The 12,898-nt window shown below is 47.2% G+C and overlaps 1 protein-coding gene across 3 annotated transcripts in view; it reads right to left on the bottom strand.

Annotated features, from left to right (window-relative positions):
- Positions 1-12,384, bottom strand: part of LOC142889840 (uncharacterized) — a 36,972-nt gene extending 24,588 nt beyond the window's left edge. The window contains exons 1-2 of one of the 3 annotated variants that reach the window (XM_076028500.1): positions 11,909-12,384; positions 1,126-1,340 (exon numbers count right to left, since the gene is read on the bottom strand). The gene's annotated coding sequence lies outside the window, so the exon portion shown is untranslated. The remainder of the gene's footprint in view (positions 1-1,125; positions 1,341-11,908) is intronic. The other 2 variants (XM_076028499.1, XM_076028501.1) reach the window with 2 other exon arrangements.
- Positions 12,385-12,898: the final 514 nt, after the last annotated feature.

The raw sequence follows: 12,898 nt of genomic DNA, 5'->3' as shown, positions 1-12,898 counted from the left end.
TGTGCTGCTTGTGTGGTCTCGTCCAGGTGTGAAGACCTGCTGGCAGGTTGAGAGTCCACTTGTCAACAACACTGCAGTGTTTTTAGTCAAAATGTCACTCACGTCAGCCGTGTTAGCTTTTGCATATATGCAAAGTTACTTTACAGGCTAATGTAAGTCCTCTTGTGGCCGCCGCACGCACCCAGTTGACATGGATCGCGACATGTGTGAAACTTCAACATTGGCTGAATGATTCGTTTGAAGCCAGCAGCTTGTAAAGGTGGTTCGTCATGTCTCGAAATGTCTCACAGGGAATTCCTATTCATTTATTTGATGTTGTTTTTCTTTCTAACAGGACAGAGGGCTCAATGCGACGGCGGTCTGGGCTTCTCATGTCAGCACTTTGCGAATCCTTCCCCGCCTCGGCCTCATTCGTCTCGCTGTGCCTGACGCCTTCGCGGTGAGGGGAGGGGCGGGGCCAAAGAGGGAGAGAGAGGGAGGTGCAAAGGAGGAGATGAAGAGACAGAGAGGGGCGACGCAGGAAGACACGGCGAGGCTCTGTGACATACTGTACGCTGTAGTTGCGAACTGTAAGCCCCGGCAGCCGCTGCTGCGAAAGTCCCTGCTGTCACTGTCGGCACCGGCAGCCAGTCTTAAACCCACTCGTGTGTTTCGCAGTGTCAGTTTTCTCACTTTGCACATTATGCTAAATTCACGGAGCAATGTTTTGTCATAATCCACATATGCAGTTTTATCCACGTATACCATTTTATTAACTAAAAGTCGGAAAACAACTGTCACTGGCAGCATCACATTAGCATAAAGTCAGAATTAATTCAAATTCAGATTCTAATTCACGGTAACTTTGCCTGTGACTGCAGCCTGTCAACAAAATGTCCAGGAATGAGACACCACAAAATATACTGATTTCACTTCCTTTGCTTTTTTTTTTTTTTTTTTTTTTAAAGTACGTTATGGATACCAGCCCTTCGCTATGTCACCTTAAAGGTCCAGTGTGTAATATGTGTGTAATGTATGTAATGTAATATATTGCTCATAAAAACAAGAATGAAAGTGTATGTTCACAGTACAGTAAAAGTAACTTGGTTTCGCATGGTTCTTATTTATATAGAAGAATAGACATACAACAAGGGTCTTGCTCCTAGTTGGCTGCCATATTTCTAAGGAAGCCTGGTGTGGACAATCCAGCCCGCCTGACAGCGCGTTTCGTATTCAAGGTGAAGGCTCACGTCATCTGATAAACCAACGAAGAAGAAGGGGGACAATGTATCCAAGTTTGTGTGCCCAGGCCACCGTAGTTCACTGGCAAGCTCGGCAAAGGGATGGCAATAGGGTGACGACTGCAACATAAAATGTAACCACTTCATGTCGCTGTTTCTTCTCAAAAACTCCAAATATTACACATCTAACCTATAATCAACGTTCCCAACAAGGTGTTAGCTCCACCCACTTTGGGTGCTCCTTGTTTTGATGCCGGAAGCTTTTATTTATTTATTTTTTAAATTCTAGCTCTGACACCGGGGATTGTGACAGGACCTTTATGCCTGGGCAAAAACCCTAAAGCGACCATCAGGTCTTTATAAAACTCCATGAGCTCCGTTACAGCAGGGCCGAGGCGCGACGCTGACAACTCCCATTCAGGATAAGACTGAACAGACACTCCATTTCCATTTGAAAGATGGTTAGCGGCCATTGAGCGGCAGCGCTATCATGGCCCCGCAGACGGAGGGAAGCTTCCCCGCTCCTCCCGTCCCGAGACGGAGGAGCCATCGATTCGATTCAGCCCTAAGAGCCAGGTCAGCCTCCACAATGGAAGGCTTATGGAAAACCCATTACGTCTCAGGTGGATTCTCAAATGTTAACCTACATGCGTTGCCGGCAATGGCCCGCTCTCCGACCATCTCCCCGCAGATGGGGGGGGGGGTCTCGCAGGCTCCTCCGCTGGTGAGTCACGCTGCCTTTTCTTTACACTTCTCGTCCAAGGCCACCTACCTTACACCTCCACTCTCGCGCAGCGACTGCCAAGCTGCGGCGCCCGCTCATCCATTACTCCGCTCGCAGCCCCTGACACAGTTGAAAAAGGCACGGATGACTCACAGGATCCCGCTTAAAAACGCCTGCTGTTGCTGCTGCTGCTGCTGTTGCTGCTGCTGCCCCCAAAACAGCGGCGGGTGTTTTGCGAGCGAGAGCCGCGTAACTCGCGCTTAAGGTGGAGGATCGCCGCCTTCGGCTGTTAAAACAGGCCTCGTCGACGTTACGCGTAATGGAAGTGGCACTTCAGCTCTGGTTCGCCACTCACATTGAGCGGTGAGCAGTGAACTCGGCAGATGGGCGTCAATTTCGATCGGCATCGGGCCTCACGCAGAAGGAGAAGATGCAAACAAGAGAAATTATGTCACGCACGCGTTTCCATTGTCGTTTCCTTGATTCATACACAAACTCGCGTGCGCACACACACGGCCACATAGTTTGTAAATGCTGTATTTTCTCAGGACTGCCACATTCACGATTCATTTTCCACTCTGTCAAGCAAATTCGAGCTTAACCACAACGTGCCAAAGCTAAACGACAACCTAACCTGATATCACACTTGTCTCGAAAATGCCTCAAATTTTACGCCTCCCAAGATTTCCTTAATTCCCCCATAAAATGCCCTGAGTTCAGTTTTTGAGCTGCCGCAGCGAGGAAGCCTTGTCTCCAGGGATCGCCAATAAGCTGAAAAATGAAGAAGTCCAGGCGATACGTTTACACTTTCACAGGCGTGAAAAGATGCAAATCGCATCGGCAGCGGCGGCGTCGGTCTCGCTCGATGCCTCCGACACCGGCGAGAGGCGCGCACGTGGCGGTGGCAGTCGAGGTTAATGTAGTTCGGGGCCTCGCTAATTAGGTTAGCGCACGGGGTTTCGTTAATTGGGTTAGCAGAGATTCCATGACAGCTCCGCCGCTGACAGAGCCAGCTCGCCATCGATCAGACGGGTGAGCAGAGGGGACAAAAACAGCAGGCGCTCCGTTTAACAAGTGTGCAAACACGGCGGACTGCACACGGACAGACACATGGTGCGCGTCGCACCTCGCCGGCATCGACTCATCCTTGACGGCGGGAGGGCCAGCGAAAAAGACTAAAAATAAAATATTTATACGCTCCCACACAAATTTGTGCGAAAGTAGTGTCAAAATCTGCATGGATGGAATTTTGTGTGTGTTGAATGAAAAAAAAAAGGGAGACCAGGATAAAGTAAGAGACCACCTGGGACCTCGGCTCGCTTTCATGTGGAGGTGAATACATAAATAATAAAAATTAAATCATCAGAAACAGCCCAAAATAGACCCAAGTCAACTTTCGGCGAACACACGATACGTAATCCGCATCCTCCAAATTGCATTAGCTGCTATTCAAATTTAATAATCCCTGAACTAAAACGTCGACGCGACGACAAAAATACCTTTGCTTGTGCCACTTGCGTAAGCAGTCACGTGACCCGGGCACCGAGCTAACAGTCCTCACCGTTTAAGGGTGTCTTTCCCCCCCCCCCTGTTCCTTCACTTAAACAAAGAGACGAGTCGTCAGCGCAGCGGTCGTGTTTCCACCTGGCTGTGATGTGCCTCCGGCTTCTGTTGCGCCCCCACCGCACCCCCCACCTCCCACCGTTATCTGATGGTAGCTCGGTGCTAGCGGCGAGGCGTCGAGGGAGCGGGGGATCTAAATAAAGACGTTTTTTTAAGGCTTTACAGGCAGGCAGAAATCACAACCCCAGTTGTGTCACTTCACTTCCTCACTTAACAGAACCCGCTGGATCCCAAAATAGCTCGGTGTTTCTCTGAAGACGGGCGCTCGAGTGCCAAAGACGGGGAAGGTGCATGCGGCAACTGCACAAGGTGCGAAGAGGAAGAAAACCAAACAAAACGGAACCCACAATGCACACATTGCAATGAGTGAGCGCAGAGACTGTCTGCAATGACATTTGGGTGATCTGCGTCTGCGCAGTGCGACCAGAAGTGACACAAGAAACAGAAAAAGAATAATACGACATTTCAGCTCGTCTCTTTTTGGTCCACGAAAAACTAAGACATTTTAGCATTGTTTTAATTCGTAAACCACATTCAGTCTTGTTTTTATTTGTCAATGATATTGTATTTCATATTAATTGTGATTTTTTTATTTATTACTTATTGCTATCTGCACTTGAACAGCATTTTCGTTGCATCTGGCCTCTGTTTCGCCACGCGATAAAGGTTCGTTGACGAAGATATTGCGTCGTAGTTTTCGTCGACAAGAGCAACACTAGTGTGATTGCAACATGGTGAGTGAGGTGGTGGGTCGGGGGAAAAAAAAACCCAGCTTCCACTGGAAATGTCCCTAACCTGGAAGAGGTATACACTTTTGACAAAAAATGTAAACTCGCATGTTTCGCGAATACGTTCTCTGATAAGCGCAGCAAAAAGAAAAACAGGTGGACTTCTTTTGTCAATCACAGCAAGAAGTCATTGGTGAAACTATCTTCTCCAACACGGGGCCTTGAAAAACAATTTTCTCCAAGTTTTTTTGGGGGGGGGAACGCCAGACAAACCATTTGCTAATGATCCAGCGTCATCCCGCCCGCGTTTTGATTTTGCAGTTAACTTTTTACGACAAGGGCGGCCTCTGGGGTGGAGACCTGCTGATGTGATCTCTCTTTCCAGCAGCTGCTCTTATTAAGCAGCACCACTAAAAGCCAGAGGATTCGCTTACTGAAACAATCAATAAAGGATCTGCCCTCCCAGGGACCCAGGAGACCTCGGCCCCACCCTTCATTCTTCCCCTCAGCCTTCACTGTCATTACACTCTCACTCATTCATGAGTAATAGGTGGACGCTGGGTAGGTAGGCCTGTGAGTGTGTGTGTTTGAAACAAATCGGATTCCAAACTGTTTTTATCTCAACGCTCGGGAGGTGGAACAGGTGAAAACAGTCCTCTGAGGCGGCGCAGGCGAGGAAAACCGCCTGTTAATGAATAAATAAACGCAGAAGTCAGCCGCTGACACCTGTGCGGCTAATCAATAGACGGCTTCCGTTGTGAAGGTAACCCCCTCCCCCACCACCACCACCACCACCACCACTACCACCACCACCGCCACAGTGTGCCACTCCAGGATGACAGATTCGCAGAAGAGTGACCTCCGAGTCGTCGCGAACACAAATGTTTTGCCAATAAAGACCTCAACATATCCGAATGCATACTGCTCATCTGCAAACGTGGCCAGATGGCTTTGCAACGTGTCAACATCACACGTGCGCACTTGTGAGAAACAGCTCACACGCTCCCGTTTGATAATAATCCTTGACGTTCTTTGGGTTTAACTGTGTCTACAGGTGGGAAGTGAATTTTCCTCTAAAAACGCAAAGGAAGCCTGAAACCCCAAATTGGATGTCTCTGCAGTCCTTTTGATTTCTATCCATCCATTCTGGACCCACAGAAAAGATTTAAAGAGGTAAGGGTCTTTCAAAAAAAGAAATCTGAACAATCTGATTTTTTAAAATGCCCATTCTGCAAGGTCACACCAATCTAATCAATCAAGCAAATGTGTTATTTCTTAAATGTTTTCATACAACTAAAAACGCGAGGGACTGCACCAAACACTTTCCCACAGTGAGCCGTGTTCTAAAGAATTTGGTCAAATAATGTGGTTTTCAAAAGAAATTCAGTCGATCCAGGGCTTGAAAAAAAGACACCTAATAGGTAATACTAAAAAACGAAACTAACTAAAAAACAAAAAACAAAAAAACGAGATGTATCGAGATATCAGGTTCCAAATTTGAGGGCATTCGCCACAGTACAAGGTTAACCAGGGGCTGCACTGGGTGACATCATTAAACTGCCTCCATCCGCTGATGCAACGGGCCCATTTTCTGACTTCCTCAGACTGGTGAGTGATACATATTGCACTCCTACTCACCTCCACGGCGACAGATTTCTCATTTTAATTGAATCACCTGCCGACTGCGACTGACTTGACTTGCCACTCAGACAAAAACAAAGAGCGTGAAAGCTGGTTGTATAAGCCCCCCCCCCCCCCCCCCCCCCCTTCTCCTGAAGCGGGAGCAGGCAAGATTTTTTTGAATGTTAAAACTTGCACTGAGCTCCTTGCATTAAACACAAAGCAAAAGTGTGATAAGGAAGAGCTTCCTGCCTCTGCTAATGAGACCCAGATGATTCGCTCTTTATGCACAGATTAAACAGTGGCTGTGTAAACACCTCTCCGCCCACAAATAATGACACAGTTTAAGAATGCTAATAATAAAAAAAATGTAAAATAAAAAAAAATAAAATAAAATGCTGCCGTGCTTTTTTTCCCATTATACTTGCCCAGCTGCAGCGGCAAGGACATGTTTTTGAAGAGATGCAAAGCAATTCTTCACTTTTCTGGAGAAAATTTGAAGCCGATTATGCTTTGACAGAGTAAAAAGGGGAGATTTTGCTAATTATCCTCAGTAATAACGAAAAAATTGGACCAGTTCACCATCTTCTACAAAGGTGCTAATCTGATAATCTCTGGCTCAACCGACAAAGTAAGACTTGATACAATATGCATCATTGAGTTGCCATATTTCAACAACAGGCTGGTAATAACAGTTGTGACGTCATTTGGCCAAATAGTGGTGTTACGAAAACACGAAATATTTTGCGGCTCAGATTGTAAAACGACAAATGACGTTTTCCAGCATAGTAGGAGAGCCAGATCCCCAGAGATTACATGTGTGAATATGTCTTGACCATTTGCCATTTTCACGCTAACATAGAGGTCTCCAATCAGTGTCCTTTCAGTACATATTCGCCAAGGTTTAGCTGTGTTAAAAAGACAAAAAAAAGAACGGCTTGAATAGTGGCTGCAACCGTGAAATAAAGAAAGAAAGAAAGAAAGAAAGAAAGAACGAAAGAAAGAAAGAAAAGAGAATGGTACTGAAAACTTTGTTTGTGTGTTCGGTGTAGATCAACACACCTATCTAACACCTTCATTAAATGGCAGTAAAGAAATCTGACTTGTCCACTTTGAACGTGAAACCCAGACGCCAATCACCTTCTGAAACCCCCCCCCCACCCCCTTTCGAAATTGGTACCTCCTCCCCCCAACCCCAATAAAGATGTCAAAGTCTTTCTTTCATTTTTTTTACTTTCTCCTTTTAGCTTTGCTCCATTGCGTTTGCTCCTGCATACAGTCATGTTCGGGGACATTACGCTGTAATGCTGCCGGGGAATAAATCAATACTTATGAATTACAGCGCTCCTACTCCACTGGTTTCAGCAACTGCCTCGCTGTTCTTTGCCTGAAATGTATTTAGTGTGCTCTGAGATGACAGATACAGCGCTGGCCCACTTAACAGGATTCTGCTGTGTAATAATGAATGGTTATGCATAGGTGCTGGCATATTTATGGCATGTAAGAATGACATAGATTTGGCTGACGCCCACGCACGCACGCACGCACGCACGCACGCACACAGCACACAACAGAGCTAGGGGCTGCAGTGGCGAAGTGTGTCGTGTCTCTTTTCAAGTGTTTTGTGATCAAGGCGAAGGGGGATAACTACCGACTCCCACTGTTACCTCCTTGATCTCCGCTGATGTAATCGTGTTTGAACACGCTCTCACAGTCCAGGGTCACCGCTGGGCAACGCTGGAGCTCAACAGGAAAACTTATCGCAACTTTTCTCTCGGTTTTAATGAATTCACAACATTTCTGCCAGTCATCCCCCTGTTGACTCTTTCTCACCGTCTCGCTCCTTCCGCCAGTGCCCATTTCCTTGTTCCATTCTCGGCCTCTGCAAGTCTCCCTTTATTGCCTGATACACAGCATTAATAATTAAGAGCATTTTATGCAGAGAGTGAGTTTTGGTGCCCTAAGCTCTTTGGTCACGGATCCATGGCACTAATGCTGGTTGGCAGGCCGGTTTGAGGCCCGGCTCTCTGAGCCCAGGCGAGGGCACATCTGTCTGGCTGACTGGCCAATCCACCCACCCCTGGTCCCTGAGCAATGATGCACACGGCTGACACGCAAGCACTAGGGATGCATGTGACGACCAAGTTTCTTGTTGATAAGCCGGAAATTTTCTTGGCAACTATTCCACTAGTCCGTAAGAAATGAAAAGATTAGTCTATGTATATCAAAATGATGTTTCTGTGTGTATTTTCGCCTTCAGCAATTTAGTCTAAACATTTTTGGCCTGTGCTTTGGATCCTGGCATGGCTAAAGTGTTGCAATTTGCACTGTTTATTGGCCAGATCAAACGAGGATGTGTACGTTATTCAACTTGGCAACCAGGAAGTTGAAGAGGCATTTTAAAGACAATGATGAAAATGCAGTGAAACTGCAGCTTTCCGACATTTTATGTGATTGTATTTTGTTATGAATGTCCGGAGCTAATGACTCGAAGCAAGAGACAGAAACCTGAGGAATTCACAAAGGGCCGGCTTGAAAGAGCTACTAAATAATTGGTGACTCTGCGCTGTGCATTCAGTACACTACTACTACTACTACTACTACTACTACCACTAACACTAACCAAATCAACAACGTCCAATAGAGCAGCCTAAATTATACGTGTGTGTTACGAACTGACTATCAGTAGTAGTGTCTAGAGCCAACCAATTATTGAGATGGTGTTTAATCACTTAACTTGTCAGTGAAAGGATTGACGGGTCATTCACTCCATTGTCTGTACAGCTCTCATTACATTGCTGCGCCTTCTGTAAAATACCAAAGACGACAGGCGGTGGCTGACTCAGCCAGAACGCAAAGATTTGCATACTAGAACTAGAACACTAGCATTCTCACTCAGAGACACATCACGGTCTCATTAAGATAAAATAACTTGGAATAAATTACAATGTTCATAGGAGTCAATGATGGTGTGTTAATTAAATGATTTTAGGGCCTGTGAGCCAATCAGGAAATAAAAAAAAAATGTTCCTCTCTGCTGCACAGCTGTTCATCAAAACAATGTAAAATGTCAAAACAATGACTCAAACAACAGCACCCTGTTCAACCCGTCATCACGTGGCCGTCTACTGGCTCGTTCTGCACTTTACTGGAAAGCAAAGTCTCACTGTATGCACGCAATTTCCCCTCGACGTGTTCCTGCGAACTCACTCCAGCCTGTAGCCGCTGTGCATCTGCTGTGATATACAACACGCACACATAGAATATGTCAGACGACATCTGTAAATGGGTGGATTCAAGTGGGTGCTGTGTTGTGAGATTTGCAGCCAACTTATTAGGTGCACTGTACTTGCGCTGCACTTGTTGCCGTCGTTGTAAACGTTGTTTTTGTCAATGTTTTCACTCAAGTCAGTGCAATAAGGGTGCGCAATTTCCTGCAAAAAATGATTGTGATTCTGTTCCCCCCTTTTTTACAGAGAAAATGATGAGCCCTTCAATTAAAAACAAAAAATAAAAAATAAAACTGCACACATGCACTTCAACAAACACCTGTCTGGACATCAGCAGCACGGCAAGAGTCAACACCATGTTGCAGGCGTTGGTGCCTCCCATTGCGCTGCACAAGTGTACCTGCCTGAGTGCCAAATGTGCCAGAGGACAGAATAGCGTATGAACATTAGGAATGAAAGAGCGGGAATGTAAATGTAAAGGAATATAAATGTAGACCGTATGTGCGCGCATGAATACGAAAGAGAGCAAAATAACAGAGGCAGTTAACGCGCAAAAAGGTGCTTAAGCGAACCCCAGAGACTGTTTGTCTCTCTGAGATGAAAGCGGGGCGGAATAATGGTTTAATACGTGTACGTGTGTGCATGTTGGTGGTGGTGGTGGGGTGGGGTAGTGGTTCCAGCATTGTCGCCTTGGGGTGCACAAGGAGTAGGAATTGTTCTCTGCCCTCTGGGAGCCATCTGACTGTTCTGTCACCCTCTGCAGAAGGCTGACTATGCCTTTAAGTGCCCGGCCCCGCGCCTGCAGACCGACATGCTTGATGTTTAATACATATGGAGAGGAGAGAGCAGCGCGCTGGGAGAGTATTGGGGACGCCTCAGGAGAAATCCAGTACACAGGCTGCGAGGGAGACAGTGTGTTTAGTCAGTTTGTAGAGCAACCAGGAACGGAGGGGCTTCTGTGCAATGTGTGTGTGTGTGTGTGTGTGTGTGTGTGTGTGTGTGTGTGTGTGTGTGTGTGTGTGTGTGTGTGCGTGCGTGCGTGCGTGTGTTTCAAACCACCAAATAAAATGTATTGGATTCATCTGACGCATCCATCAGGTAAGCTGCACATAGAAAGAGGTTTTTGTTGTTGTTTTTTCGTTAATAGGATGTTTAAATAAAGAGCCATAAAATCACAGACACCTCCCTAAACTCTTACCAAAGCCAGTTGGAATAAAAGTGAAAGAAGGTTGTTGACTTTTTTGTTGAGGTTGTGTTTCAAAGCTGGAAAAAATGCAGCCAATTTTTTTTTAGCAAATAAAACTGCTGCTTTAGCATCTATGCTAAACTCTTTCACAGCAACTCGGCTAGCTTCAGTGTTTGACTGTTGTCATTTCAGCACACCAGCAGCTGCTATTTCCTGGTTTCATCACAACTAAGAGGTAAGACAGGAAAGCTTGAAAATACATCCTGCTCGAGCGTGATGAAATCCCGCGGCCCTCGAGGTGCTACATGAGGTCGCCACATTTCAAATGCCCCAAATTCGAGTTACGCAAATTACTACCGGTGGGCGCCATCATTCTCCAACTGGAGATTGCGTAACGCGCTGACACATACATGACGTGACGTACAAGTACGCAAGTCACGGCCACGGTGTCTCAGCAGGTCGGCTGGTTGGCCGCCTCCGTCGATGCAGGAGGGAGGAGCATGCAGCTGAGGGTGTCAATCCACAGAAAGACGTGAAAGACCAGCCTCGGGGCGTGACCCCACACACACGCACTGGATATGGAACCCTTGCAGCATAGTAAGTGGGTTTCATTCATCTCCATGCACCGGGTCAGGCTGCAGAAGTTGTTCCTCGCACCCACACATCCACATCCACCAGCAGCAGCAGCAGCAGCAGCAGACAGCCGTTCGCTCCACCGCTCACCACAGGTGAGAGCATCATCGCAGCCCGAATTCAAACTGATCAGCGCCTGCTCTCCCCTCCCTGGCCCTGCAGTCGTGTCACTTCAAGGTGCACCCCGACAGCCAATCGATGGTTGGAAATCTACCGCTGAAAAGGGACACCGAGCCGGAGTTCACGGGTCCATAATTAATCTATGGCGCTGCGTTAAGTAGGACTGGTGCCGCTGCAAAAAAAAAGAAAGAAAAAAAAAGAAAGAATGAAAGAAAAAAACCCACGCCCTCCGAGCCATAGGCGGATTAATGACGAATACCCGTGATAGGGGAGACCCTCCTCCTCCTCCTCCAGCATCACAAAGCCATTATTAATTAGCCTCTCATCGACACTTGCTTCCTCCGACCACCCCACCCAACCCACAGTCCAAACTTTAAAGGGTCGCCATCGACCCCCTATCGAGCCGCAGCCGCGCCGCAACCGACCACCACGAACGAAGGGGCGTGCGCGCGCGTGCACGCCGCCGTGCAACTTTCGTCGTTCGCACGTCGCTTCTTCGACCGAAGGGCGACGGTGGATGGTGGTGGTGGTGGTGGTGGGGGGCTTCGCTGGGAAAGCCCATGAATGATTGATCAGACAGGTGGGGATCACGGTGAGGGAAAGGGTGGGAAAGAGGGGAGGCGCGAGGGTGTGTAGGGAGGTCGTTTAAGAGAGAGAGAGAGAGAGAGAGAGAGAGAGAGAGAGAGAGAGAGAGAGAGAGAGAGAGAGAGAGAGCTCTCCAGATGTCAACCAGGTGCCAGGCAAAAATGAAAGCGGGAAGATGGAGAGGAATAGGTGGCGGTGTTGGTGTTGGTGGGTGGGTGGGTGGGTTGCCATGTACTCACTCGGCGTCCCGGTGCGTTAAAGCAGCATCCCGGTCCCTCTGGTCCAGCGCTTCAGATGATGTAGATGAGTTCTCCCGGGACAGCGCGCCTCGCTCCTCACTATCATTCTCCGCCGAGCTGCAGCCTCCTCACTGCCTCACCTTACTCCTCTCCTGTGACATCACACGCAGGGAAGAGCAGCTGCACGCCACATTCAAGCTTTCGCCTTCGGATGACGATCCGGGCTTCCGGTCGCGCGTCTCTCTCTCTCTCTCTCTCTCTCTCTCTCTCTCTCTCTCTCTCTCTCTCTCTCTCTCTCTCTCTGTCTGTCTGTCTGTCTCTCTCGTTCGCTCTCTCTCTCTCTCTCTCTCTCGCTCGCACACTCGCGCGTCGAGCAGCAGCAGCAGTGACAGCAGCGGGTTCCTATTTGAGGGGATGCTGACGCGCAACCGGAGGGGCTCGCCTCCTGCCTTCCTCCTCTGGCTCCATCAGCTCTCGCTGAGGCCAGCGCCATGTGACGGGAACCGCCGTCAAGACAGCGAGGGCAGCGCCGGTCGGCTTCCGCAAGGCGCTGTCAAAATAAAACCGTTATTCACGATGACGTGATGTTTCTGAGAAAAAGTTGATTTGAAAAACAGAACATACTGTATTCATATCATATTTATTTTACACGAATCCATCATGTATCACATAATATATCATCGTGTAAATAATACATATATATATATATATATATATATATATATATATATATATATATATATATATATATATATATATATATATATATATACATATATATATATTTTAGTGTGTTCAAAAAGTCTTCCATGGTTTTGCAAGCTGAAGTTCCAGGTTTTATCAATGGAAGTTGACTGTAAATGGACTGTATAGTATTGTTTTAAAAAACAGACCACAGTTGTATTATTTTGCATATCTCAATTAGCAGTACAGCTGACATCAAACATTAATAATACTAGTGATAATATTAATAAGAGAGGGTGCAACACC

This window comes from Nelusetta ayraudi, unplaced genomic scaffold (genome assembly GCF_046127955.1).
Source record: "Nelusetta ayraudi isolate G7.1 ecotype Tasmania unplaced genomic scaffold, CSIRO-AGI_Nayr_v1 ptg000024l, whole genome shotgun sequence".
Lineage (NCBI taxonomy): Eukaryota > Metazoa > Chordata > Actinopteri > Tetraodontiformes > Monacanthidae > Nelusetta > Nelusetta ayraudi.
The sequence above is the reverse complement of the archived record's forward strand: the minus strand, read 5'-3'. Positions and strand labels throughout refer to the sequence as shown.